This window comes from Sabethes cyaneus, chromosome 2 (assembly GCF_943734655.1).
Source record: "Sabethes cyaneus chromosome 2, idSabCyanKW18_F2, whole genome shotgun sequence".
NCBI lineage: Eukaryota > Metazoa > Arthropoda > Insecta > Diptera > Culicidae > Sabethes > Sabethes cyaneus.
Genome location: NC_071354.1, coordinates 23404649 through 23420773, shown reverse-complemented (window position 1 = coordinate 23420773; position 16125 = coordinate 23404649). Strand labels below are relative to the sequence as shown.

Genomic DNA, 16125 nt, shown 5'->3' with positions numbered 1-16125 from the left:
ATTTGGGTAATTCGAAGCTACTTTTCCTCCAATTCATTGATCCGCTCTGATTGAATTACCTGTGTGCAATATTGCGAATAACTTGCCATCGAAACGAACGAAGTGCCAGAATAGGTGCAGATTGCTCCCGTAAGTTCGGAGAGCGATGACCCTTTTACGGATTACGAGTGCTGTTAATGCTGCTTGCTAAATTTGCCTTTTTTTTAAAATTCATATCACAGCCTTTTTGTATCTTTATTAAAAGCTAGTCAATTATTCAAACTGACCAGACTGCAATAAGGGATTTGGATGACTCATAAGCAAAGTTTAATGACAGTATCCCAAAATGAATGAGCGCTGTAGTACTATCTGTTTGTTTAGATTTAATTTCGTCTTAATTCTCTTGCAAATTTTGACTTTAATATATCTAAATTCCCTAATAACTTTTCGATTTAGTTTTCTCAATTCCTTCAGTTTTTGAAAAAACCTGTTTTGCTTCAATTTTTCCTTGCGTGGTTTTAACTTTTGGAAACTTTAATTTATCTGATAATTTTCAATTTTCACGACTCATGTTGTATCAGTTTTGTCTCAGTTTTCCTAAATTATGTCTGAATATTGCTTCAAATATGCTTCAGTGTGATAATCTTAACAAATTATCACAAAAAACATGTACAAAATCGAACAATATATTAAGTAAAAATGAAAAATAAATCACGTCATTAATTAACATAATTTCCTGTAACACTTATTTATAACTAGCTGAGTGCCCGATCAGTTATTTATCCACTAATTCGCGTAATGCAAGACAAACAAAGTTTTTCTTGTTTATTGGGACCTCCTCTTCTTGAATAATTTGAAATATTTCTATCATTAGAAATAATTAAAATTATTTCCAGGAATCCTTTATTGTGGCTGTGATGGTATTAATAAGAATAAGAAGAATAAGAATAAGAATTTATTGGGACCTCCTCTTCTTGTAAATGGTGTCCCTCACCAAACTGTACCACGGAAGAAACGCTGTAGAAAATTACCTATTTTACCGATCCTTTTCAAACTTTCAGACCACAAAATATAACCCATTGGTAAATTTTTGGCATATCTGTTTCATACAACTTCAATACCATAACCGTATGCTCGCACCTTACGCACCTTAACTCCACTCAAAAAATTTTGGACAACCCAGCTGCAGCTTCTTCTGTACGAAAATCCACATTTTCTTCATGTTTTCCTCAGACTTGACCTCCTTGGGATGCTTCCGTAGTGCCTGCTGCATAATAGCCTAGTGTTTTTCGATGGGCCTTAGTTCCGGTGCGCTGGTGGAGGCGCTCATGTCCTTAGGTACGAAAGTGACTCCGTTGGCTTGGTATCATTCCAATACATTCTTTGAATATTAGTACGAAGGTAGATCCGGCCAGAAGATCGTAGGACCCTCGTGTTGCTTCGACTGAAAAGACAGATGCTTCTGTAAACACTTCTTGCGGTAGATCTGCCCGGTTACAGTCCCTGTAGTCACGAACGGTGCACTCCGTTTGCTACATGATGTATTTCTTGGTCAAACCATGTATTTCTTGGCAAACTATAAAAGTTTCTGCATCCTTACTTCCTCCGGAACATCAAACTTGTGCTGGGCGGTGAAGTACAGTAGTCCCGGAAGCTGCCAGAAGTCCGCCTTGACGTAAGTCTTATCATTCATGATGAGACAGTTGAGGATTTTTCAGGTGCTTGCGTAAAATAAATTCGCGACGTTGCTTTTTGGGTGACGCCATTTTTTTCCAATTTTCGAAAAACTGACCGGGATAAAAATATAGTGTAAACAATACACTCTAATTTACTCCTATTCAAATTTTGCTCTAATCCCGTAATGTCCTGTACTCTAATAACCGGCTGCAAAGTCTCTCGATAAAAAAGTGTCAAGTTCTCAACAGAACGTTTATACCCGCAGCTTTGCTTTACTTCTTGTCAGAGGCCACCTCCTTTTAAGTTTCCAGCTACTTGTGCACATCTATTTACGTTTCGGGGATTCCCACAATACAAGAAGCAACACTCTCAACCTACCCTATTTGTGAGTTCCTTCAGACCACTTGTAGCACTTGACCACGTAGCTCTTTTTTCTCCGGAAATATCCGGAAATATTTTTCTCCGGCTATTCGGGAATGTAGAAATATATATCTACCCGGAAAGAAATATCTATGAAAAAGAAACAAAGTCTTTTCTCTTATTTTGACCTCTTCATTAGAAACCCTTTGTCTCCCAGCCACTTTTACTCCCCACCACTGTTACCTATCTGAATAGAAGAGAAACAAAGCTTTCCTTATTTGGACCTCTTCCCCTTGTTTGCGACACCCTTTTGTCAACCTCTCTATACTGATACCCTTATGCCAAGAAACATGTACATATGCTAAGTTTGGTGATGAACGGTCCAGGCGTTCCAGAGTTATGGCGGAACATACATACATACTCTGGTTAACGTTTATGGGTCATTCCATGCCAAATGACCGAGAAAAAGTTCAAACGTGTAATCGACCGTCACGGATTTGAACTAAACTTTGCCAGATTATTCGTTTTCGGTCAGAAAGTAAAAATCCAAAATTTGGTACGAATCGAACAATCCTTCGATTAATGGGAGCGCCTCCATTTTTAAGGAAAATATCCGATTTTGTCAAAACCTCTTTTTTTATTTTGCTTATATTTTCGGAAATATTAAGTTAAGAAAGACACTATTTTCACATTTTCAAAGGAAATCATCCTAGGAATTCAAAAAAGATAGTATTTTTGAGCACCAGTGCTGCCAAACATTTTTAAACTCAATTTGAAAACTAAATTTACATTTATCTCTCAATGAAGACAATTTTAACTCAAGAATTTCAACTTCATCGTGTTTCGCAATTTTTTTCAAAAGAATCACTCATCGTCCCGATGGCGATGTATTCTTTGCCGATTCCGAGATACAGCGTTTTAAATCAAGCAATTCCCCATGTTTTATGTAAAACTATAAGCAAAATAACTTTTTTTAAGCAGTGTTTCTCTACGCAATGTAGGACTACTTTGCCATATCGGATGCCACATGGACTACTTTGCCATGAGTTTAAAAATATTTGGTAGCACTGGTGCTTGAACATAATATTTTTTTCGAACTGCTTGGGTAATTTCCTTTAAAAATGTGAAAATAGTGTCTTTCTAAACCCAATACTTCCGGAGATATAAGCAAAAGAAAATAAGAGGTTTTGACAAAAAAGGATATTTTCCTTTAAAATGGAGGTGCTTCCATTAATAGAGGGAATGTCCGATCGGCACCAAATTTTAGATTTTTTCTTTCTGACCGAAAAGGTCGTGAAGGTCGATTACACGGGGCTCGAACACTTCGCGTGGAATGACCCTTGATTGTTTGCTTCTTGTGATCGGCGGTTTTCGGCGAAAATAAATTTAAATTCAACTGTCAGTTTGTCCGTACGTTTCGAGCTACTTCCTGGCTTTCACTCATCATCAGCGGACACTAAAACATTATATTAAACAAACTTCACTTATTACAAATTAAATTAAATTTCAGACTTACACATTTTGCATCTTTACACTACACACTCTATCTATTTACAATTACATAATACATAAACTATCTTCTGTTTTGCTCTCTCCCAAGTTTTTGTATCACAGGGTTGTAGCCGGTTTTTAAAGTTACAGAGTCAATTTGTTTGTTTACGATGTTATCCTCACCTCTAATCTTAATATAAAAGGTTTCAGCAATCAGCCTGGTGTTATGTTTGGAAATCTTTTCTACTATTTTAGCCTCGTCAAAATAAATTTATGTCCTGTTTCGTAAAAGTGTTGCGTACCTGTTTTTTGCACACCTGACCTTTCGGCTCATTTCTCCTAACTTTAGTTTTATTTTTTATTACTTTTTTTCAGTTTTGTCTAAGCGTTGTTTGAAAGTGGTTTTTAATCAATCTTAATTTCGCTGATTTGTAGCGTATCATATGGCGATTCCCAGTGACTCGCATGCATCGAATATCCTATCCAGGGCCCGGCATCGTCGATACAAATAAATGAAACTGACTTTCTCTTACATGAAGTGACTTACTTCATTTGTTGAACAGAACGTTTCAAGCAAGCTTCAGTTGACGTTGATGGCTGTTTCAATTGACGACGGCAGAAAGTCAGGCACGATTTGTCGACATTGACTAGGTTAACTTTAATATGCGTTGCATTGTAGGAAATGTTACTCAAATTCAATTCATTTGCATTCAAAATTTTAGGCCTTTTTCTGAATATTTGATAGAAAAGTACAAACGAAAAGTTGAAATCGATAGTCATAATAAAGTGAAACCCATTTCGCTTACGCTGACTGAAGCCAGTTTGAAACTGAAGCGGTGCTGCTTCTGTTGAAACCGAAGCTCCACTGCTTCATTGTTGAGTGACGTTATGCAATTGAAGGTGACGTTGTTGGGCCCTGATCCTATCATCTACTGGCATGGCCGCTTGAATTGTACTTCCATATATGTAAATTCCATGTCTGTCAAAATTTACGAACTTACAAAAATCTTCGTGATTAGTAAATTTTTAATCGTTTCTATAAAATAAAAATAGACCGAACATTGAAAGTGCTCTTACATGGAAAGTGTTCTTACAATGAGTTCAGGGAGAAGCTTCTTCTGAGCTAGAATGGCCTAAAAATCATCTCTTTTGATCATTTTTCCTATAGATTTTTTACAACTGTTGAAAAAGGGTTGAACTGATTGGCTCAATTCTTTTTACAAAACCTTTCCTTTTCGAGAATTTGAAGTACACCTTAAAGTTGAATATTTTCCAAAATTTATGAAAAATTTATCGAATTTTTTTTTTAAGATTAAACATTTTATCAACAAAAATGATTCTTGTTTGTCCAATTTGCACTTGTTTGCGCAATTATGTCTCCCAAAGCCTCAATAGTTGCTGGCTTATACGTATAGATGAGGCACTTTACATAATACCTTAAAAGGTAGTCTAGTGGTGTCAAATCACACGATTTAAGCGGTCAATTTACAAGTCCAATACCAAAGAATGATTGCTGATCAAACGCGACCCTCAATTGGTCCATTGTGTCAATGTGCTGTGTGGCAAGTAGCGCCGTCTTATTGAAACGACATTTCGGCCATAATCAATGATTATATTTGGGCCATTCCTTCCCAGTTAGCTACGGTGGTAGTCCAGTGAGGTACGGTGGTAGTCTAAAAAGCCAGTCGTCGTATGTTCAAATCTCGACTAGGCGGTGCTACTAGAGTCAGTACGAAGGTTAATTACCGCCTGTGAAGTCTGTCGATAAAGAAGGGTCAAGTCTTTAAGACTTTTATACCCGAAACTTTGCATTAGAAGCGATAAAAGTCCGTAGTAATTGAAGTAATAGTGGCGTGGCCACTAGTTTTATTTGTCCAAACAACTATCCGGATGAAAACCGGACTTTTTTTAAAAGCAAATATAATGCATAAAGAATTGGCTTTGCTTGAATTAGTGGTATCTTGATATAAAGTTACGTGTATTTTACAGCTGAATTTACATGTTTCTGTAATTCCTTGTGACCTGAAATCTTTTAGGAACAAACTCACTGCAATTTTCAGAAAAATTCGGTTTTGTTGGGGGACAACCCGGGAGTCCGGGACACGTAGCCATCTGTAATAAAGCCATCGAGGCCATAACGAGGAGTACCCGGTTCGAGGCAAGTGATCGATAATAGTAAAGAAAAATTGGAAATATAATTTCTGTCAAATAACTCAAACCATCAAATTTGATTCAGTAAATCGAAACAGAAGTTTGTTTCGCCGGCCGGCATGCTCACTTCGCTCGATTCCTCCATGAGTCCGTCCGTCGGTATAAACCACAACAATTGAACAATTAAACGAATGGTTCGGACACGTTAAAGCGTCCCTAAAAGCCGGTACAATTCGATCAATTACATACGCATATTACTTCGGTTTTGGAATACACAGAAACATTAATTACTCATCAACAACAAAAGTCCGCAGTGGCAATAGTATGATCGTAGTAGTGCGAGTCGTAATTTATTCTCATTCTTTTTATGGGCCAGTATGTCACATCAAAGACAACGACTCCGGTATAGTAAATAGACGGTTAGCACGTCAATCTAGCACAAACTGGGGTGTACACATTCCAGCTAGAGTAGAGACACTTTAACGCTTGATAACAATGAAATGGTAATGTATGGACAGGCAGGAAAGTTTGTCGTATTCAGAATTATCCATGCATTTATGTAGTCTAATTTTAATTAGTCATTAAATGGGCAGTAAAAGCATCGTGACATGAATCTCTAGAGCTTTGGTTTAGATCCTAGATTTGAGAGGCCTAAAATATAGGCACGTCAGGTGTGTGGATGCCGTGAGCTGCGGTTCGCTGAGTGCTTTATTTCAATGTTACAATTGATTAATGGTGACAAATGTAAGGGGAAAAATGTGCAGGATAATTTCACAAATATTTCTTCATGAATGCAAGGTTTATACTTTGCGCAAAGCAGTTGAGAACATTCCAAGAAAATTACATGCACACATGCATTAGCAATCCTTTCTCGAAAGCATTAAGTACATAGTAGCTCAAACCTTGGCCAAGCAGCATTCGGTTCAGCATGATATGACACCATCCTCAGCGGGCTCACGTCAAGGGAAAACAGTCGCGTCATCGGGGTCCACTTTGCATATATGTTTTCCGGCGACGGCGACGACGACGGCAGCTTCTCTCATTCATACAGAATGTGAAAAAAAAATTTGCATGGGGCATAAATTATCCCTATATTACACTTGCGTCATCATCGGGGTCTGACTCGCAAGTCACAAAGGAGAATAGGACACTTTACTTGTCACGCTGCACTGGCTGCCAGGCTGCTAGACCCGTACATGCGAGATGTTCGAGGTTAGATAAAACGCCGTCGCCGCCGCCGTATGAGTGAAGGTTTTATTGTAGGTACGTGCACTATTATGCTCGAGTCATTTAAACTAAACTTAATTGAAAGTGTGCTTAAACGAAACTAACTGATCTAGATCAATTAGGCGAGGGTTGGTATAAGCTAGATTATGACGGAAAGGAAATTATGCTGTATAACATAATTTGCTTAACAGGTGGAGGTAGCAATTGTGTGTTTAATGATGTTTAATGAATTACAGGAACTAATTTCAGTCACCCATAAAAAATTTCAAGCAACAAGTTGGTGTAGCTTTACGCTTCCATAGCTCTTTTTCTGGGTGGGAACCAGCAAAAAATACGATTCAACGCGGTTAACTTAACCTAACCTTTAATTAATTATTTTTTAAGGATGAACTATAGCCTTTTCACGATCATTATTGGTACAGACTGCCTTTCTTCTATTAAGCTGACTTCCAACTCATCCTCTAGGTTGCTTGACGCTTAGAGAGACTTAATGATTGTGACTAGCACCCAGGAATCCAAGTCGCGTGCCTTTCGCTTTGCTTCCCGAACTACAAACGTTCTACCCCATGAGGCAATATAACTTAACAATAAAATCCATTAAACCTCGACCCGACCGGAGCTGCAGGGTGCATTCTGCACCGGCGGAGGCAGCAGGAAACCAGGCGGTACTTTCTCCCCATTAGTTGCCTCCTCCATCCGCGCGGGTTAAATTGGTTGAAGTTCAATGAATTTGGAACTATACATCAGCCGTGCACGTACCTAAATACTTTTATTTTCGACAAACGGAATTAAAAGAAGACATTTCTCTTCCGCCCACCCACCGCTAGAGGAGCTGGTAGGTACTGCACGGTTGTCAGGCCGCAATAAAAACGGTCGCGTGGGACGGAAACATAAATTAACGGTTTTGTCGATTGTCGAATGTCAGTTTTTGCCGAGTTGTACATATAGCATATGGTCGCGTTTTTGGTGGTTTCGGAAATATGTTTTCTTTGTTTGCTCAGATCCTTACCGGTTTCGTTCAATACTTTATTGGGTTTATGGTGAACCTTTGACGTAACGTTGGTTTTGTATTGAATTGAACTTATTACCGGTTTTTTATAATTGCGTTTATGCATTGGTAAACGCTTCGTAACTGTAAGAATTCAAGCTGTTCTTCTTGGATGGGGAATGTGAATGAATGCAATTAAACTGGTTTTCTGAAGTCAAACGATTTTCTGAAGTCAATCTATTATTTCAATCTACTCAATACACTCAAATCTCTTTACATGAAGGGTAGATTCCATGTCAAAACCGCGTAAATTCCAGAGTTCACGTAAAATAAACCAAATATATTTCGAAATTTGCATAAAAAACTTTATAAATTTACTAGTTGTGCTCGAATCTTACGATCCGGAAAATATAAATGTCTGTTCAGAATTCAGAAAACGCATTGGCCAGTGTTTGCGAAGATGTTCGAATTTGGCATGGTTCGATTTTGGCAACAAAAGTATCCGTTTTTGGCAACACAAAATATTTCCCTCTCAAAAATATGCATCAGTCAGTTTCTGCGTACATGCTTTAAATGACGCAAAAATGATGTCCTCAGTGTGTTCATTGAAAAAAGTTTGCTGTTATAGAATGTTTCGAACAATAATGTTTTATTGCCGTAGGACTACACGACTTACCGCAGGTTGCGAAAAACTTACTTGCACCGGACGGATAGCTTTCGGCGGACTTTTCAAGCATAAAATTATTGCAATCGTTGATTAATAATATTTTCTCAATTTCTAACGCATTTACATTCAATTTTTTCATATCAAAAAAAGGGTCTCGATTTTGGCACGGCGACGCGCATTTGTTGCCAAATTCGAAATTCAACTGTATTAGGTCTTTGAGTTCTTATATTGCATAATATAGCTCTAAGATATTGTACATAAAAGAGTCATAGCCGGAAACTGAAATAGTTTTTTATGGTTTCAACTGAATAAAAACATCTCCACTGTGCTGATTCTATAACCGGGCCATATGGCTCTCTTGTGTGAGTGGCTCTGAACTGTCTATTGTCTGCCACAGACCGATTCATATGGCCGGTGTTAAGTCAGACAGAACTGAATGGCAAAATTCTGACTTCGAGAAAAACGCATTCAAAGTTTGCCACACTCGAAATCATCTTCTAACTCTGGCTGTTTGCAACATTTATGTAGTCTGATTAGAGTAAAATGTTGCTTGGAAAATTCTTGATCGTTTGCTATCATTAACTCATTTTTTAAAATTTTGCGACTTGGTCCGGTCTGGTTTAACACCGACCGCGACAAGCAATCGAGTTGAGCAGGCGAGTCGAGTAGTCGAATCTAGCAATCGAGTCAAGCAGTAGGGTCGAGCAATCGAGTGGAACAGCCAAGTCAAGCAGTCAAATCGAGCAGCCTAGTCGCGCAGTTAAATCAAGCTGTTCAATCAAGCTGTCCGGTCGAGCAGTTGAAACGAGTGGTCGAGTCGAGCAGTTAAATCGAGCAGTCCAGTCGAGCAGTTAAGTCAATGAGTCCAGTCGAGCAGTTGAATCGAAGAGTCCAGTCGAGCAGTTGAATCGAATAGTCTAGTCGAGCACTTGAATCGAGCAGTCGAATCGAATGGTTTAGCCAAGCAGTCGGGTCAAGCGGTTAAGTCGCACAGTTGAGTCGAGCAGTTCATTCGAGCAATCGAGTCGAACAGTTGAGTCGAGTAGCCCAGTCGAACAGTTTATTTGAGCAGTTGAGTCGAGTAGTCCAGTTAAGCTTCTGAGTCGAGCAGTCGAGTCGAGTAGTCCAGTTGAGCAGTTGAGTTGAGTAGTCTAGTCGAGCTGTCGAATCAAACAGAAGTCAAGTAGTTAAGTCGAGCAGTCAAATCGAGCACTTAAATCAAGCTGTTCAGTCAAGCAGTTCAGCCGAGCAGTCGAGTCGAGCAGTTTAATCGAGCAGTTAAGTCAAGTAGTCTAGTCGAGCAGTAGAGTTGAGCACTCCAATCGAACAGTTTAGTCAAGCAGTCTAGTCGATCAGTCGGGTCAAGCGGTTCAGTCGAGCTGTTAAGTCGAACAGTTGAGTCGAGCAGTTCAATCGAGCAGTTAAGTCGAGCTATCGAATCAAACAGTAAGGTCAAGCAATTAAGTCGACAAGTTACGTCGAGCTGTTGAATCAAACTGTCAGTTGAGTCGAGCAATCAAATCGAGCAGTCTAGGCGAGTAATGCAGCCGAGCAGTGGAGTCAATCAGTTGAATCGAGCAGTTGAGTCGAGCGTCGAATCGAACAGTTGAGTCGAGCAGCCTAGTCGAGCAGATGAACCATGCTGTCCAGTCAAACAGTCCAGTCGAGCAGTCGAATCGAACAGTCCAGTCGAGCAGTTCAATCGTGCAGTTAAATCGAGCAGTCTGATCGAGTAGTACGTCAAGCAAATGTATCAAGCAGTCGTACCGAGTAGTTAAGTCGAATAGTCCACCCTAGAAGTTAAATCGAGCTGTTCAGTCAAGCAGTCAAGTCGATCTGTTCAATCAAGCAGTTCAGTTAAGCAGTCCAGGCGAGCAATCAAATCGAGCAGTCTAATCGGCCAGTCCAGTCGAGCAGTCTAGTCAAACAGTTGAGCAATCGAACAGTCCAGCAGTCGACCAGTGAGGTGACTGAGAATACAACCCATTGCTGCGAAAGCATGACGTCCTGTCAGGGACCTGTGTTTAGTTACCGATAAGTCTCTTATAACGTCCTGTCAGAGACCTGGTTTTCGGTACAGACATAAGCCTCTTATATAAATAGACCAGATTATACAAATAGATGTTTCCATGCACTGTCATAACTCCGGAACGCCTGGACGGTTTTTGATCAAACTTGGATCAAACTTGGAGGCAAAGAAAACAAAGGCTTTTTATAGTCCTGTATAGGTATTTCTGGAAATAAAACTGTTTGTACAAATAGCTTGGAAACAGAATGTGGAAGTGATCTCCAAATGAAGAAAAAGGACTTTTTTCATTTTGTGAACTCATCATTTTGCGGGCTCAAAGATGGTTAATGTCTTTTGAGCCTAATATCTGGTGTTTTAAATAAAGTAAAACCTTGCAGCTGTGGAATCCCCCAAAAAGGGAATTTGTTTCTTGTCGTTCACGAACCCGAGGAGCATCCAAGATTACGCAATGATGGTACCGCTTCTCTGCATGCCTGACCTTCGAATAGCATTTCCTATGCATTTTTTGTAAAGTAAAGGAGCATTTGGAGGGAAGAATGATAAACTGGACAGAATTAGATATAAGACTAGCTAATAGAAGGGTGCGGCAATAGTTAAATTGCTAAAACACTTTGGTGACAACCTAGACCTTGCTTTGCCCCTATTTTGAACGTCCCAATATATTTTTGGCCTCATTTCGAAATTTCCCAGTTTCATCCAGTTTATCATTATTCTCACCAAACGCTCCTTTACTTTACAAAAAGATTTACGATGGACCGCGACAGAGTCAGAGACAATGCCATTGCAATGTTGAACAGCAAATTCGATAGTCCGTCACCTTGTTTTAAACCATTTAACGTCACAAACTATAGGTCACAAAGCTTATTTCGTTTAACTAAATCGTGCACCACATTGAAGTCTATAAACAAACAATGAGTCTGCAAGCTGAATTTCTAGGATTTAGTCGCAAGGTGAACATTCGGTCCGTCGTTGAGCGTCCCACAAGAGTATCGCACAGGTATTCGCCAATAAAGGTTTAAATTCATGCTATAAGGACTATAATGGCGTCTCACATAGGCATAAAGTATCGTGGCAAATACTTCTTTCAAAACAAACTAAATATACAAAAACGTTTCCATAACATCATAACCAGTCACCATATTGTTTCTTCTATTATTGAATATTTAAACGGAAATTTACGATGCATGAAGAGTGTTCGCTTAACAGGGAAGTAAAAACTCGTATCTAATGAAGGGTGCATAGTTTTTTTGGATGTAAAATGCATACTTGTACCATGAAATTTGATGCGCCTATAAAACTTTGTGTTGAAACCAGCCCAACATTTCATCCAATGTCCACCATTACAAAACGCTTGTAACGCTAACCAACGTCAAGATAGAATGTGTTATAGAATTGTTTTAAAGTATATCATGCTTGGTATTCTTGCTCAATGTTTTTGGTGCTATTGTATTTGATTTATATTTAATACTCACTCGTAAGAAAACATTTCAACTTTAAAACCTATGCAACCTCGGATGCACGGTTGGAAATAAAAATGGCAGATTCATTCAACACTTTCACGACTTCTTTTACGATATTTTGCCTAATAAACTCTCCACAACCAAGTGCATGGTGCATAAATTTTCATCCCTCTATCTACTGGTTATATTTTTTTCATCTGACCAGCTAACAATAATCCGTGCTATAACGTTTGCATCCATATTTGCGGTGGTTCAACCGAATTCCATAGCAGAAAATGCAAAATGCACGTGAAATAACTAAATTTGAACCTCTCTAATTTAGATGAAATTTACAAACGTGTTTGATAGGAGGAAATTGGCACCTTTCACAGGTTTTGGCGCCATTTTGATTCAAGACTCCTTTTTTGAAAAGGGCGTAGTTATTTTCATGTGTATTAGTTTGAAACATTGTATCTCGAAAACTATCATTTCGTTCGAAACCCTTTGTCTAAGCAAAAGTGGTAGGAAATTGAGTTTTGAACATGAAAACTATATGCATTGAAAAAAATATTTTACCAATTTTTCAAAAAATTTAAAACAAAACTTAATATCAAGATATCAAAAATATACCATTTTTAATTTTTTTTTTTTTGAAAAAAATAGAAGTAATTTTCAGTCTTGAAAAGTTATTCGGAGTTGGAGCAACTTTCCTGAACGGAATTCGTAGAACAACAACTTTCATGACTTTTCTCCAACTTGGGATTTTTCAAGTAATATATGAAGATTAATACAAATAACAATTCTTTATGTCATTTACAGCAAAATTGGTCATAAAAATTATTTTTCTAATTGCCGTTATTGAGATATTCGGAGAAACAGTTGAATTTATTTTATTTTTTTATTTTAAACACGTCTTTTTCATATGTTACTGCTTCACTTTTTCTATGAAACGTCTAATAACTACATTGAATTTCCTACAACTTATTCGAATACACCTCGTTAATTCAAACTTTCGCTTTTGAGTTGCGGTACATTGTAGTATATCCTACCTTCACTAATTAAAATGCGTTCGATTCATTGAGTTATCAAGCGTAATACGAAAGTTGTATTTTAAAAAGACCGAAACATATCCAACATTATTATTTCAACATTGAAAATTGTATGCGAAAAAACTGTACACACTGATTAGTTAGTTTCTTTTTCTAAAATTAAAAAAGAAGAAATCTTATCCAATTTAATTCTACTATGTATATTTTATTCACGACAGATACGTATTTCGCCTACGACTTGCAGGCTTCCTCAGTGTCTGTTTTAAATTGGATAAGTTTTCTTCTTTTTTAATTTTAGGTTTCGTATTCTACTAAGACGCTCCAAAAACTTCAGTAGTTTCTTTTTACCACGTGAGTAAGCATAACAGAAATTTTGACTCAAAAAAGTTGAAAGTATATTGTTTATATCGGAAGAGTTTTAACAAAACAGATTAAGAGATCACCGTGATATCTTTGGAACAAGAGAAAGTGCTATTTTTTGAAACGATGGTCCTGCAATTGATGAAGGGACGGTAGGGGAAAGAAATGAAAATTTTTTGGTGAAGGAGGGGAAGAGCGGAAAGGAAGGGGGGGGGGGGGGTATTGGTAGCTATGCTTGACAAGTAGTCATTTTGACTCCTACCTTTTGTCCAATGCTGGAAGGTGCATGAGTCCATGAGTCTTCCCCTCCTTCACCAAAAATTTTCATTTCTTTCCCCTACCGTCCCTTCATCAATTGTAGGACCATCGTTTCAAAAAAAAATATTACTATATATGTATGACCGCATTTCAAGGTCAAGACTAAAAACTTGAGACTAGTCTAAGAGAAAGTACGCAAAACACTTTGGGTACTTTCTTCGAAAAGCCAAATGCTTCTCGTCGATGGAGCGGTAAACAGCTAAGAATCGAACAGTCAACCGTATCCCATGTAATCAGACGTTCAAGATATCAGACTACCAAACGGAATGATGACAGCGGTAGGGAATAAAGTTAAACAAAATTAGTCATGATTCCTAAAATTGTGGTGTTAAATTAAGGTGCGGTTATGACATTAGTACCTGATGCTGATATAAAATTAAATTTAGCAAAATACTGCACCAAAATTTTGTTTTTGTAATTAAACTCCAAATAAAGTTCATGCTATCAAAACCTTGACTTTGTACAGTCAGAGCCCCAGTAATATCAAGTTCAACTGAAGGAAATAACTTCAGATCCAATAATTGTTCACTTATTACAATTGTACATTTACAAACTACATTCTCGATCTAATTAATTCCTATAGTCGTCCCTCGGTATATCATTTTATCTATGACAGCAGAGCTCAAACATTTTAATTCACATCAGATCGCCGTCAATACACCGCGTCAAGTCTATCACCTACCGCAGCAACAGCAACCCCCTGCTAACACTGTATTAATTAGCACTCAATTGCTTGCGTCTCTCCGCAATAAATATTTGCGCTCCGTTTCGCGGCAGCTTCCAGGAATTATTTCCTCTCCCACGGAAATATCATTTGATTGCAAAGTCGACTACCGTGTACGAGTGTTTGTATACAAAACAAACCCTTTAGCTTGATACCTGCTAACAACAATCGCATGCGATTGCGAGCTAAACTAAGGTTAATTATTGCCTGTACATACCTCTGCTGTTGCTGCTGCTGCGTCATATGCAATTCATGACTAATCATAAATTATTATTTTTTCTCGTTCTCTCACATCGTCTAGGTCTGTCTGAGCCGTGATCAACGAGGTATTGCTCTCCGTTCCAGAACTCGAACGCCGCCGGCCGGTCCGGGGATTAGCAGCAGCTGGATTGTACTGTACTGACAACTCGAGCGCGAACTGAAGTACGCGGTTTAATGTTGTGTTGATCGGTGTCGAGGTCGGTAGTCGGTAGCGGGAACACGCGGGGTTGAGTGTTTTGTCACCATTTGCGCTGAAAGAGCGAAGTGTTTTATCGATTGTTTTAAATCATTTGATTCGGCGCAGGTGGAAAAAAGAAAGGCCAAAGTGCCAAGTGTTGGTAGATAGAAAAATTGTGTCGACTTCGCGGAGAAGCTTACCAGTGAATTCAGCTTAAGTTGAGTGTAAAATTTTGATGTGATTGAGGATCACTCCAGAGAGTGTATGCATTATCTCCCTTCGGATACGGAAATCAAAAGAAGCGATTGTTGTTCGGTGCGGTTTGACGTTGCTAACCACAGTCGATCTGAATTGTCTGTGTAAGATCCACCATCTAAAGTAAGTAATAAAATGTTTAATTTATTCATCACCATAGACCCTTTCCGTTGCTCCGTAATTCTTCTCTCCGTCACTCCATTTGCTGTTTAAGTGTGCCGGCAATTATGACGCCCTAAGTGTTTTGTGATTTTGACCATGCAATGTTTATTACGAATTGGTTGCAAAGAGAGCAACGGAGAAAACGGCTAGATTGTGGTTTGTAGGGTTCCAAATAAAGGCAACCAAAACATGCAACTAGCCATAGATCCGTTACAATTTGTAGCATTCTCTTCCAGCTCTTCCCGTGGTGGCTACGCAGGTTGGGCTCTATGTAGCATGACGAAGCGTGGTTTAATTATAGTTTTTTTAGTGCTTTGCCCTAACTGGAACTGACTGTTGAGGTGTCCCTTCACTCTACTCTAAGCGCAATGAACAATTCGCTTCGAAGTGAAATGAGCTTTTACGGGTTCACCAGTTGGGGTTCGTGTTTTGAAGTGTAACAGTCGAATTTAACGACTTGCTTGTTTGTTGCCTTTGTAGGGAATAAAGTGCACGAGTTTTGGTATCGGTGCAGCAACCTAAGCCATAGATAAAATGGTCAGTTATGTTGGGTTTGAAATTATGAAATAATACCTCTAGTAGAGGTCCTCTACAATGTTCTGCGAAGCGAATGCACATTTTCTTCAGGTTTATGCATACTTTGTATGCAGGTTTCCTGCCCATTCAATATATCAATACCTAAATATGCATTGATATTCGCAGTAAATCAACCTTTTATTACCATTTCAACTGCACGTTTCTGTAAACCCTTTCACTGAATGCTTGCAGTCTTATGTAGACTTATAGCACAGTCTTCAAGATCTCGCTAAG

General features: G+C 38.5%; 1 protein-coding gene across 2 annotated transcripts in view; it reads left to right on the top strand.

The window, feature by feature from the left end:
• LOC128734896 (protein unzipped) overlaps positions 1–16125 on the top strand; it is a 164130-nt gene that overhangs the window by 76237 nt on the left and 71768 nt on the right. Inside the window, exons 1-2 of one of the 2 annotated variants that reach the window (XM_053829293.1) lie at positions 14592–14654; positions 14761–15276. The gene's annotated coding sequence lies outside the window, so the exon portion shown is untranslated. Of the gene's footprint in view, positions 1–14591; positions 14655–14760; positions 15277–16125 lie in introns of those variants that run through there. The other variant, XM_053829292.1, reaches the window with a different exon arrangement.